Here is a 13,248-nt window from a genome sequence, read left to right on the forward strand (position 1 = left end):
AAAAAGGTAGATGCGGCATGATTGCCAATGAGGCAACTATCCACACGAGACCAAATGACTTTAGTTCGCCCTACGGGCTTCAACAATGAGCAAACAACATAGCAAGCTATAAAATCTCCGACAAAATTGAATGTAAAACAATTCATATAGAAAATCCAAAAGCCTGATTTATGTGCAAAACAACAAACAAAAACAAACATAATATACAGTAACAAATGACAGCCACAGCATTACAGGCTATCTTTATATAACGTGTATCTTGGAATTTAAATAATTTCTCATACTAATTACCAGATCGAATAAGATTTTCTTATTTTCGAAACTTTATTCCATAAACAAAAAACCCAACGGATAAAGCAATACAACACAGTACATGTATACAATGTGACAAAAACATAATCTTTTTTATTCATTCGGACATATAATTGATAAAATTTGACATTATATCTCTAATTCTACTTTTAAAGTGTGATCTTTCATATACCTAAATTCGGAAGTTTGTAACTAATTGACAACTTATTAAGTTCTTCGAAAATCTGAGGTACTCTTTCATCGTAATTTTATGTATATTTTAATAAAGGTTAAATAACTTTAACATTGTTTAATGTCCTGACTTTCTTGTGACGTCACATCAGGTCAAAACTGTGTCTTGGTTTCGCGTCCGCAGGATGATGTGGTTTTGCTGTTTGACGTTTCGTCACGAGGTATAACGAGCCTAGTTGTCAACACTCTATTTCTGACATAAAATATCATTCATGCAGTCATGTTCTGTACATTTACCGTTAACAAGATGGTGTTCTGCTCCAATGCACAACCTTCTGACATATTTGGTTTTCATTTCTCTTCAACTTAATCATTTTTTAGACTTCAAAATGTTTAGATGCAGGCACCACCGACCAGTCACAAAAATACTTCAATTATTTTTTAGAAATGAAGATTTTGTGGGGACTTGTGCACTTGAATCTATGTTTGTCCTAAACCATTTTGAAGTTTGTGTTTAATTTATTCACAAATTTGTAGACTTAGGGCGATTAAGAGATTGACATATTGTATAGACAGCTGTCGTTTGATAAAGACTGTATGGTGCCTTCTCGATATCGTTAGTTTTGTTATCAGGTTACTGAATGGTTTTCGTATAACCCCCACATCTCCGTTTATTCTTCAACGTCATTATCTGGTTCAAAAAAAGGCAAACTATGTATAGTTTGCTACAACACTATGTACAAAAAATTGACAAGCTGTTATGTTTGCAACTTTAAATAGACGTCTTTAACCATTTGACTAGTAATGCCGCTCACGATATCTGTAAATCCCCGACATAGTCAATCTTTGATATAAAGAGAAAAGATTACAGATGAAACAGAAGCAACGCTTTCTGTTTTTGTAATGTATGTTATACCGAATGCCAGGTCAAACGAACTGTTGTCATATAAATTCTATCTTAGTATACACACGTAAAGTAAAAATGTGTATTGTACGGTTTGCTATTACGCCCACCCAATTGGGTTTAAAAGGCTTCTTTTCTTTGAAGTCAATTCGTAAATTGTAAAACTTCGTTTTTTTTAAAACCGCCTTCAAACATACTAACAATATTAAGGTGAAACAAATATGTATTGATTTGGATCTAAACCATAACAAATTTGATCAGAACCATGACGAATTTCTAGACACATAACTGAGCCATGTCATTTGCTTAACCAAACCATATCAATTTCTATATTTTACTTATCCTGCGTTAATTTCTTAAAATGATTGATTGATTGATTGGTGTTTAACAACTCTTATAACACTACTATGTTATTCCGTGGCTGTCAGTGTTTATTGGTGGAGGAAGCCGGAAACCAACACTTTCAATGTAGATCGTTTGACTTACAATATAGATTCAAACATCTTATTTGCTTTTTATTTGCTCATTTCAAAAGAACTGAGGCAATCATTCTGGAAATTAACCTAACCAAACCATGACTAACTTAACCAAACTATGTCAAAATCACTGTACTATCCACTCTTCGATTTGACGACGTTAATACCCATGAATCTATTGTTAAGAGTCAATCTTTATATAGTATGTGTTTAATTAACTCTTATCCAAAACTCATTAAGAAAGTATATCATTAATCCCGTGATCTAAATTCAAGGTATCTATAGCAGTCCGTATATGTATGGATATTGAAAGTTGTACTAAAGTATTTTGAATGTGTATGACGCTTGCATTTCTACACGCATTTAATAATAAATATACGCCAACGATGCATATATTTCAAATATAGTACATTTGTATAGGTAAAAATATGGATTTATAACGCTGTATATGTTTGTATTTAACCATTTTGTTCCGATTTGCAAAGTTTGAACGCTCGTGAAATGGTACATTGATATTGTAGGTACCAGGTGCACAATGTTTGTGTATAAAACATAAAACGTGTTTTTGTTCAGTAGTTGTCATTATGAAGAATTTAAGAGGAATGCATACCAATCAAAAATCAATTTGCAAGAGTCTATATAAAAGAAAAGAGGTCGAACCAGGTGCCCATGGAATTTATTTCACGCTAGAATCATTTATTTTTTTTTTTTATTTTTTTACTGATATTTACAGTATGTTAGCTGCATGTGTGTACTCAAACTGAGGCTCTAGCTACATTGGGATGTATTTTTAAACACATAATCAAGTTATGAATGACTACAGATTATCTAAAACGGAAACTATGCAAGATTTCAGTTAATTTTAAGTTATTATTGTCAAAATGAAAACGAAGGACATTCTAAACCAAAATCAAAATGATATCGAAAGTAAAGCGATACCTTGTTTTTCAGATATACTTTTACTGAATTATATTTCCTTTGGTACAAAGTTCTACAAAAACATGTTAGATATGCGATACTGAACAAACTATAACGGATTGTATAGAATTATATTCTAATAGTGTAATTGTATATTGCCTGACACATTTAAAGAACAAGCTGGCAGAGTTGGTCCAAATGCAGAGAATTCGAAAACGCACATACCGATACAAGCATATTAATTAGATCCAATGTTACATAGCATGTATATGTACAGTGCATCGTTTTCGATCCACCACTTTTATGTTATGTGTATGTACTTAAAACTACCATATGGGTATTTAGTGTTATTGAAATAAAACACAAACAACAAAACAGTAAATAACGATAATTGAGTTTTCCATAACCAGTGAAAATTCGGCCCAACATATTTCAACGTTGCTTACAGAATTGGCGCGATGTATTGAAGAAAATATTATTGATATATCTGAATTCAAGGATTTGTCTTTAAATGATGTTTAACGTCTGGAGAAAACCCCATCTCTAAAAACTATAAAATAAGAAAAACGTTAAATTGACATTTCAAAATTATATTCTTTTATGTTGTGTATTTAATCAATATTACCATGTTTACGCTGTTGACACTGTAGCAAAACTTTTACCTTTTCTGATCATTGCTCTCACCCGACATACATTTCTGCATACTCACTTGACATACATTATATTATATGACGGGAACATGCGTTCTTTAAAAAAAGAATACTAAATGTATTATCATAACAAAATATCTGATGTGGCCTTGTAATTTTGTAAAAGGCAAGGCGGCATTCAAATGATTTACGTCATTTAAATTGAACAATATTGTATTGAATTTTGAATTTGTTGTGACAACATATTGATTGGAAACTTCTAGTTCGTCCGCATGCAGAGGGTTCGAAAATACACATACCGATACAAGCATATTAATTAGATCCCATGTTACAAGTAGTTTATCATGATACCAAGTCTAAGACATTCTTGATCTCCTTTCAATGTCTATATAGTCAATGTTCATATCATTTTATAATTACATAATTTAAAAAAAAATCTTCATTGTTTACAAAGGAATTTCTTTTCAATACATAAACACTCTTAATAACTAAATCGGAATTTCCATCATGATGTATGTAAAACTAAATAAGAAGATGTGATATGAATTCCAATGAGACAACTCTCCTTCCAAGTCACAATGTATAAAAAGTTAACAGTTAAAGGTCAAAGTACGGTCTTTAACAAGTAGGCTTGGCTCAGACCGAACAGCAAGCTATAAAGGGCCCAAAATGACTAGTGTAAAACAATTCAAACCGGAAAACCAACGACTAATCAATATAGAAAAGGAGAAACGAGAAACACTTATGAATCACACCAACAAACGACATCCACTGAATGCATAGTTTTCGATCCACCACCTTTTGGTTACGTGTATGTGCTTAAAACTACCATATGTGTATTTAGTGTAATCAAATAAACAACAAAACAGTTAATAACGGGAATTGAGTTGTCCATAACCAAATTCGGCCCAACAACATTGCTTTCAGAATTGGCGCGATGTACTCAAGCAAATTCAAGTTTATAACGCCTTTTCTTCGAAATATCTCTTTTTCCAGATTATAATATCTTTAGCATCATTTCTGTTAACCAAAAGGTGAAAAAATAAACAACTTGTATGTGATTCGTACTTTTTATAAAATTTTACACTGCTGATAATTGTAAGTCCTGATTTCCATATCCCACGAAAAAGCCTTTAAATGAAGAAATTATTGAATCGAAGGATTTGTCTTTAAATGGTGTTTAACGTCTGTAGAAAACCCCATCTCTAAATACTATCAATCAAGACAAAAACTTTTTTCAAATTATATTCTTCGGTATTGAGTATTTATATCAATATTATGATGTTTACACTGTATACACGGTAGCTAGAATTTTACATTTTCTGATCATTGCGCTCTCCCAACATAAATATCTGCACACTCACTGGACTCAAATTATATTATATGACGGGAGCATTCGTTCTTTAAACAAAAAATACTAAATGCATTATCATAACAAAATATCTGATGTGGCCTTGTAATTTTGTAAAAGGCAAGGCCGCATTTAAATGATTTACGTCGTTTACATTGAACAATATTGTATTGAGTTTTAAATTTGTTGTGACAACACATTGATTTGAAACGTCTTGTTGGTCTATAAGCCAATATTCATAACATTTTACGTTTACAAAATTTACCAAAAACAATCTTTATTGTTAAAAAAAGGAAGTTCTTTTCACAACATAAACACTCTTAATAACTTAATAAAATTTTCATCGAGATATATTTACAACTCATTGTGTTCGGTCAACCACTCTTGGGTAACGTGTATGTGCTAAACACTACCATCAGCTGTATCGTGTGTTATATAAATCAAACAAAGAACAAAGCAGTAAATAACGGGAATTTAATTATCCATAACCAGTGAAAACATCGCAAATTCGGTCCAAAATCTTTCAAAGTTGCTTTCAGAAGTCGCGCAATGTATTCAAGCCAATTCATGTTTATAACGCTTTTTTTCGAAACATCTCATTTTCCAGTACGGTGACCCTACGTTTTTAAATCCTTATTTTGTTTAGTTACAAACAGTGTATATTTTATTCAATTCTCATCGAGAAGATATAAGTCTTTTTTTTTTTTTTTTTAGATATTTCACCATAAAAAAGGCGGAAAAATTATTATATCAACTTTCGTTATCACTTGTCCTTCAGAAGATTATAATATCTTTCATATAATTTCTTTTAACTAAAAGGTGAACAGAACAAACAATTTATATGTGATTCGGAATTTTTATAAAATTTGACAACGCCAATAACTACAAGTCCCGATTTTCAAATTCCATCAAAAAACCTAAAGTGAAGATATTATTGACAGATCTGAATTAAAGGATTTGTCTTTAAATGGTGTCTGACGTTTAGAGAAAACCCATTCTCTAAATACTATAAAATAAGAAAAATCTTCAAATTGACATTTCAAGTTATATTCTTTGATTTTGAGTATTTATATCAATGTTACTATATTTACACTGGTTACTCTGTAGAAAGAATTTTACATTTTTGATCAACATCATTGCACTCTCCCCACATACATATCTGCACACTAACTGGACTTAAATCATATTATATAACGGGAGCATGAGTTCTTTAAAAAGAGAATACTAAATGCATTACCATTACAAAACATCTGTTGTGACCTTGTAATTATGTAAAAGGCAAGGCCGGATTTATATGATTTACGTCGTTAAAATTGAACTATATTGTATTGAATTTTAAATTTGTTGTGACAACACATTGATTTAAAACATCTGTTTACGGTGTATCATTTACAATGTATACATATCTGCTTCTGAAATATAATCCTTATAATATATCAATATTGAACCACTTCAAATCTTAGTAAAATGCGTTGATTGTTTTATAATGGCGCAAATGAACAGTTATATATTTGAAATTAAAAAAAAAGTACAACAGTGACTTTAATGTCTATTTAACCATATATAATAGTTTTATTTTATCCGTTTACTCTCGAAGTGTAAAGGCTCTCCAACGAATTAGGAATAATAACAAAATTGATCATATACAAATCATACAACTTCTCAAATGTTGAAGGGGGTGGTTTGATAAGAGCTATTAATTGGTCCCTAAAAATGATAAAAAAGTATGAAAAAAAATTTTCTAGCCTTTTAAATTCGTGTTATTTTTAAAGGGAACATACTGGTATAATCTGCACAATTCAGTGCGTAGAAGTAATTTCTAATTGCACAACAATGTTATACACATGTAATAAGGGAGGCAAAATATACCAAAGGGATACCCAACTCATCGGTCGAAAACGAACTGACAATGCTTTGGGAAAATATGTGAAAAATGACCAAAAGACAACAGTATACAAAACACAACATAGAAAACTAAAGATTGAGCAACACGAACCACACCAAACACAGAGATTGACGTAAGGCGAGACGGAAGGGTAAGCAAATCTTGTTCCACATGCGTCACCCGTCGTGTTACTTATGTAAGTACAAATCAGGTGAGAAGTCTATTTTAGTAGGTCAAATTCGAGACGGGATTGTGATTACGGAATTTGATAAGACTGTCGTACAAGTGAGAGGTTTAGCGCTATAAAACCAGGTTCAATCCACCATTTTCTACATTTGAAAATGCCTGTACCAAGTCAGGAATATGACAGTTGTTGTCCATTCGTTTGATGTGTTTTGTCATTTGATTTTGCCATGTGATTAGGGACTTTCCGATTGAATTTTCCTCGGAGTTCAGTATTTTTGTGATTTTACTTTTTACGACAATTGAAACATATCCGTTGTCATCTGTGGAACAGACTGAGATATTCAATAATGATATGAAATGCATGCTCTTCAAGATTGTATCAACTAGGAGATATATACTCTATACGCAGGCGCTGCTGGAATATTGCTACATATAAATGGAAAGTTCACAGTTGGGAAGAGGAAATCATCTCTTTTGTTGTAAGGATTTATTCTTAACCGATCCTTATTGACAATTTCTAGATGTAAGTCAAGATATGAGACATACTTAACTGTCCCCCTTTATCTGAGGTTCGATAGGATAGATGCGTTCAATATAGTCATCTCATTTGAATTGCCGGTATTACGTGAGAGGACATCTTCTAAATAGCGAAACGTGAATTTAAAGGATAATTCTAGTTTCTTTTTATTCTTCCGAAGAAGCTCATGTATGGTCTGCGTCATATGAATACAATAGATTTTTTACTCTAACTCGTTATTTTAGCATGGTTTTATAACATGTATATGAGCCACAGTTTTATCAAAACGGTAATTTATACACCTTAACAACAATGTATAATTCGACTTGTATCAAAATATGTTTTCTAGTAAGATTTTAGATATATCTAAATATGAATAACGATATCCTCCAAAAAGCAGTTTGTGCAGCTTGCGCCAAATGCAAGAAATATCAAGACCTTTTCCAAATATGCTAGACAAAAATTCAATAAAATGATACGGATGTCTGAAAAGCTAATGTCATGCAAAGCATGTGTGACAATTTTTGGAAATTGAATATTATTTTTTTGTATTTTTGAATGCAGGGGCCAAAAAAGTGACAATATCATATCTTCCTCCACAAAATGTAATTCAAGTTTTAATTTTTTTTTTTATTATAGATCCTAGTTTTTAAATAAAATTATAAAAACTTTTCATAACTAACGAAGGTCATGTTAAAAAAACATTTTATTAAATATGACAATCTAAACTTTTGCATCTCAATTTTTTTAACTCGAAAATCAAAAACCAATCATGATAAAGCTGCAATAAATTACTCCTTATAATATATTAATAAATTAATTCTGTTTATTTGTTTAACTTTAATCTGAACTTTAAAGGGAATTTGAATATGTTGTAATATCACTCCAAACCGAAGCTACAACCATGGAAATTAGCGATAAATAGCAGAATTTATTTCAAACTATAAGTGATAAATTGAAGATTCAAATTTAAGTAACAAATAAAAATGAGGGAACCACAAAAGGAGAAATACGGGTCCCATCTACAAGGGCAAACGCATTTCGGCAATTTATGTTTCTTCAATGATGCTTACGACAAAAATATTTGAAAATCAAAACGTTATAGAGCTGATATAACCGAAAAACGTAATGCACAAACAAGGCATCATATCTAGTTACGAGAGAGATACATTCCTGAATTTTAAATGATTTACACAGTTTTATAACGGCTAAATTTCGATGAAACCGTAACCGTTTTTCATGCAACCTTCCGGGACTTACAGTCTACCAGCAGAGATATCGACCAAGTGGGAATAGAAAAAGAAAGAAATCAAAAACTCAAAAGACTGCACCAGTAAAATTGCCAAAGTAAAATACGTCAAATGCAAACATTAAAGACGTCATAGTGACATCAAAAGTCTAGACAATTGGTTACATTATTATGACTAAATTTTCGGCAAAAGAGTATACAAATTAGGTATTATATAAGAAATTTACATTACTCCAATATTGTTTACCTTAGACGTGAAATTTCAGTGGTAAATATCAAAGCTGTCTGTCGTTTTATTCCTTACTCAATTATATGATTTCATTAAACAATTGTTTTATTTTTTTTGTAGTAATTCAACAGAAACGTAAGTGCATTTTAGCTTATATAAATTTTATCAGTACTTCAGTTATAAAAATAATCGTATTTCTTACCTTTTTCCAAAACTCTATTTTGTCCTTCGAGTCACTTTAACGACAAAAACGACTAGTGAAACAAGTTGATAAAAGAGCATGCGTGAAACTTGTCTTCTGATCTGGTGCTATATTTATACATTTAAAACAACACAATGTTTCTTTGAAGGACAATTTTCAGAAAATTATATTTACCAACAACATATTGACAATGACCTGTAATGTAATGTATGACATTTATGTGCAGTGCTTATCAACAGGGAATTGAACGAGCGATAACCTCTCCTCAGTTGATGTTAATAGCTGCAGGTGATTAATGCATCTCTTTGCTACAATAATAAATCTAATTAACACACAAAACGACTCATAAAGTTATTTCATACCGGACAGGTTAATTGTTTTATAATCAAATTCAAATCAAAATCAGATAAATTGATAACCAGATATTTATTATGTACAACTATACAAGCTTCAAACATGTGGTTTAAATAATCCTCATACAAAAAATAAATAAAACATATAAAAATGAAACTTGGCGTTTCGAGCAAAGCGGAGGATACCAAAAAGACATTCAAACTCAAAAGTCGAAAATAAACTGATTATGCTTATAGTTGATATGTATTTTAATGATAAATTAATTAACATACATATCGGAAACAGAAACATAAAATTCAAATATTCAAGCATCTATCGCGGCAACTGCAATAGATGACACAGTGTAGACGTAGTACCGTGACCACAAATAACTTAAACAGTGTTCGTTGAATAACAGTTAAGGCAAAAGTTACGGGTCACTTTAGCACACACACACCAACAGAAACATTTATAATTCAAAGAGTAAAAAATGTAACCTCAAATGATGTGCATTAAATAGGAAAGCGAGCCTTTCGGAAAGAGAGCATTGACAACAGCTTGAAGCATAACGAAGAACAATGTGTTCCTTCAAAAAACTTCTCTATTGGTGTCATTTTGGAGCGGTAGCCCAGCCCATGCTTACAATGACTCACCTGCGACAAGTAACTTCGAGTGAAAAAAGATTTACACACTAAACGTGTATATAAGGAGTTTTAAATGGATAAACAAATGATTTGCTAAACCGACAAGAAGGCTGCCTAGTTTATTTCAGGGCTGCCTGCGAACTCAGATAATATTTTTTTGACAAGTAAAATATGGGTGAAATTCATCATTCATTATTGGAATTTACTGACCCCGTGTATATCATATTTGGTCACCAGCACACTGTATAACTGATAATATCCGAAACTCTGATATAGAATACCTGATGTTTTGGTATTTTCACATATGCAGTATACAGAGCGGGCTTAATAGTTATAACATGAAGCAGGTGTGGCTAATTTTACCTGTCTAAAAGTGTCTGTTTTTTTTTATATCTTAAGTTATTTTCATTACACTTTTACATTGATTATTTGTTCCTGTATAATATTTTTCATTTCTCTATTATCAGTTACTTCATAGGACGGATCTATGCCGTGAAGATGTACTAGGAATAGATCACTAGGTAAGTAATTGTCTACCATTGATCTGATCTTGTTGTGTACGTCTCCTGTAGGTAAGAGTGGTGAGTCCTAAGCAAAATAGACCTCAATATGTCTTCTTGTTGATGTGTAATTACATTATATTACTTTTCTTTAAAATAATCATGATTACTTTAGATTACTTACGATTACATTGTATACTGTGGTATTGAAAAGAACTTTTTTAAACATTTGATCTTCACATAAAAAGGCTTTTCTGAGAGAAAAATTGTGTTTTTAATATTTTGAATATAAACATGTTATTTATAAGAACTTAGAAAAGGTGCAGTGTATTATTTGTATTATTTGATGACTTAATTTTGTTTGACAGATTTACTTTGAATGTAAATGTCTCTGTGCTTTGTCTGTGAAAGGAATAACATTGTTTTTTTTAATATGGTAGCCCAAATTTAAAATATATTTTCAATTAAGAAAAAGAGATTATCAAATAGTGATTATTTAATGATCAAGTAGCCTTTTTGTCGGTGTGGATATAATTGACACTTAAAAGTGTTTTTACAGGTGTTAATCACTACTTCAAAATTTATAACAAACTATAGGTGAGCTTGGGTAATTAAAATGAATTGTTTTGATTGGAATAATCAATGAATTTTTATACAATTTATTTTTTTATTATATACATGATTGTAAAAATTATATTTCTTTACAAACATATTAAGAAAACATATGTTAAAATTATGGAATTTTTGTTATACAAATTGTGAAAAAAAAATGGTTCTCGATTCCATTATCATTTTAAATCGAACATCAAAGTCAAAATAAAGAGCAAAATTTGCACTTAACCTTAACAGTTCGAGAATTTTCTGCACCCCAAGGGAACAACAACAAATTTAAAAAGCAGACAGCTTATATCACAAGGACTCATTTGAAAATGAAACTTTTGGAAAGGTAAATTCATTTAATAAACTTTTTTAAAAATCCACACATTTTCACCCTAAATACCCTTTAACAAGAGTATACTGAAACTGAAATTATTAAATAGTTAACAGGATCAATCATATCGAACCATGATCAATCATATGAACATTAGTTTGAGTTTTTTTTTTTACTTATTCTTGTATATAAAAAACAATTTTTATATGTAAAATTTGTAATCAGCAAGTAATGATTTGAATGCAATCTAAAAGAAATCTAAAAGAAATCTTGATTACACCTGTTTTTGGCATTGTAATCGATTACATAACGATTACTTGTAATCATAAAATACACGATTACTGATTACATGTGATTACACTGCAAAATGTAATCGATTACAGCTGATTACGATTACTGATTACGATTACCCCATGCCTGTTTAAAACCAGGTTTAACCCACCATTTTCTACATAAGGAAATGCCTGTACAAAGTCAGGATTATGACAATAGTTTTCCACTCCTTTGATGTGTTTCAGCTTTTGATTTTGCCAATTGTTACAAATGTAAGGGACTTTCCGCTTTGAATTTTCCTTAGATTTTGTTTTTTTTTTTTAATTTTACTTTTTATATTGCTTTATTGAATATAAACCTTAGTAAAATAAAAATTTTAATTATTAATAATAAAATGAATTCTTCGAAATGTAGTGAAATACAACCCTGCGATTAATCACAATTTTCAAAGAACATACACGAAATTTTACAGCTTTTGATTTTAAGCTTTCAATAGTGACATTATGTCAAGTACTTCTATTATAATCCAAGCAATAATATGCGCAACTTTATTGTGAAAATGTATGCAAAGTGAATGATCACCAAATACTGTACAAAACAGGTCAATCAAACCGTATGATAAAGAAAGAAGAACAACACCATGCCCAAAGGATAAACAGATGAAAAGACGTACAACAGTCTATTTAACAATAAAAAACCAATATAGCAACACGACACCAATTGCCATAAAAGTAAAGAAAGCCATGATGACGGCGTTAACATATACCTTTATTTATAATTAAAAGGAAAATTGAAAGCAGTATATTGTTAAGATCAGATTTATTTTTACACTTTTTCCAAATAAACATTGTTTGAAAATTCCTATTATGTTATAGAATATTATGTTTTTGTGTATTTATATCAATGTTACAATGTTTACACTGTAGCAAGAATTTTACCTTTTCTGATCAACATCATTGCGCTTCCCCAACATAAATATTTGCGCACTTACTGGACTTAAATCATATAATATGACGGGAGAATGCGTTCTTTAAAAACAGAATACTAAATGCATTATCATAACAAAACGTCTGATGTGACCTTGTAATTTCTGTTAACCAAAAGGTGAAAAAATAAACAACTTGTATGTGATTCGTACTTTTTATAAAATTTTACACTGCTGATAATTGTAAGTCCTGATTTCCAAATTCCACGAAAAAGCCTTTAAATGAAGAAATTATTGAATCGAAGGAATTGTCTTTAAATGGTGTTTAACGTCTGTAGAAAACCCCATCTCTAAATACTATCAATCAAGACAATAACTTTTTTCAAATTATATTCTTCGGTATTGAGTATTTATATCAATATTATCATGTTTACACTGTATACACGGTAGCTAGAATTTTACATTTTCTGATCATTGCGCTCTCCCAACATAAATATCTGCACACTAACTGGACTCAAATTATATTATATGACGGGAGCATTCGTTCTTTAAACAAAAAATACTAAATGCATTATCATAACAAAATATCTGA

General features: G+C 30.6%; 1 protein-coding gene across 3 annotated transcripts in view; it reads right to left on the reverse strand.

Annotated features, from left to right (window-relative positions):
• Positions 1–12,765, reverse strand: part of LOC127721666 (uncharacterized) — a 78,189-nt gene extending 65,424 nt beyond the window's left edge. The window contains exon 1 of one of the 3 annotated variants that reach the window (XM_052228456.1): positions 12,670–12,765. The gene's annotated coding sequence lies outside the window, so the exon portion shown is untranslated. Of the gene's footprint in view, positions 1–3,443; positions 3,555–9,050; positions 9,145–12,669 lie in introns of those variants that run through there. The other 2 variants (XM_052228454.1, XM_052228457.1) reach the window with 2 other exon arrangements.
• Positions 12,766–13,248: the final 483 nt, after the last annotated feature.

The sequence above is a fragment of the Mytilus californianus genome, unplaced genomic scaffold, assembly GCF_021869535.1.
Source record: "Mytilus californianus isolate M0D057914Y unplaced genomic scaffold, xbMytCali1.0.p SCAF_12, whole genome shotgun sequence".
NCBI lineage: Eukaryota > Metazoa > Mollusca > Bivalvia > Mytilida > Mytilidae > Mytilus > Mytilus californianus.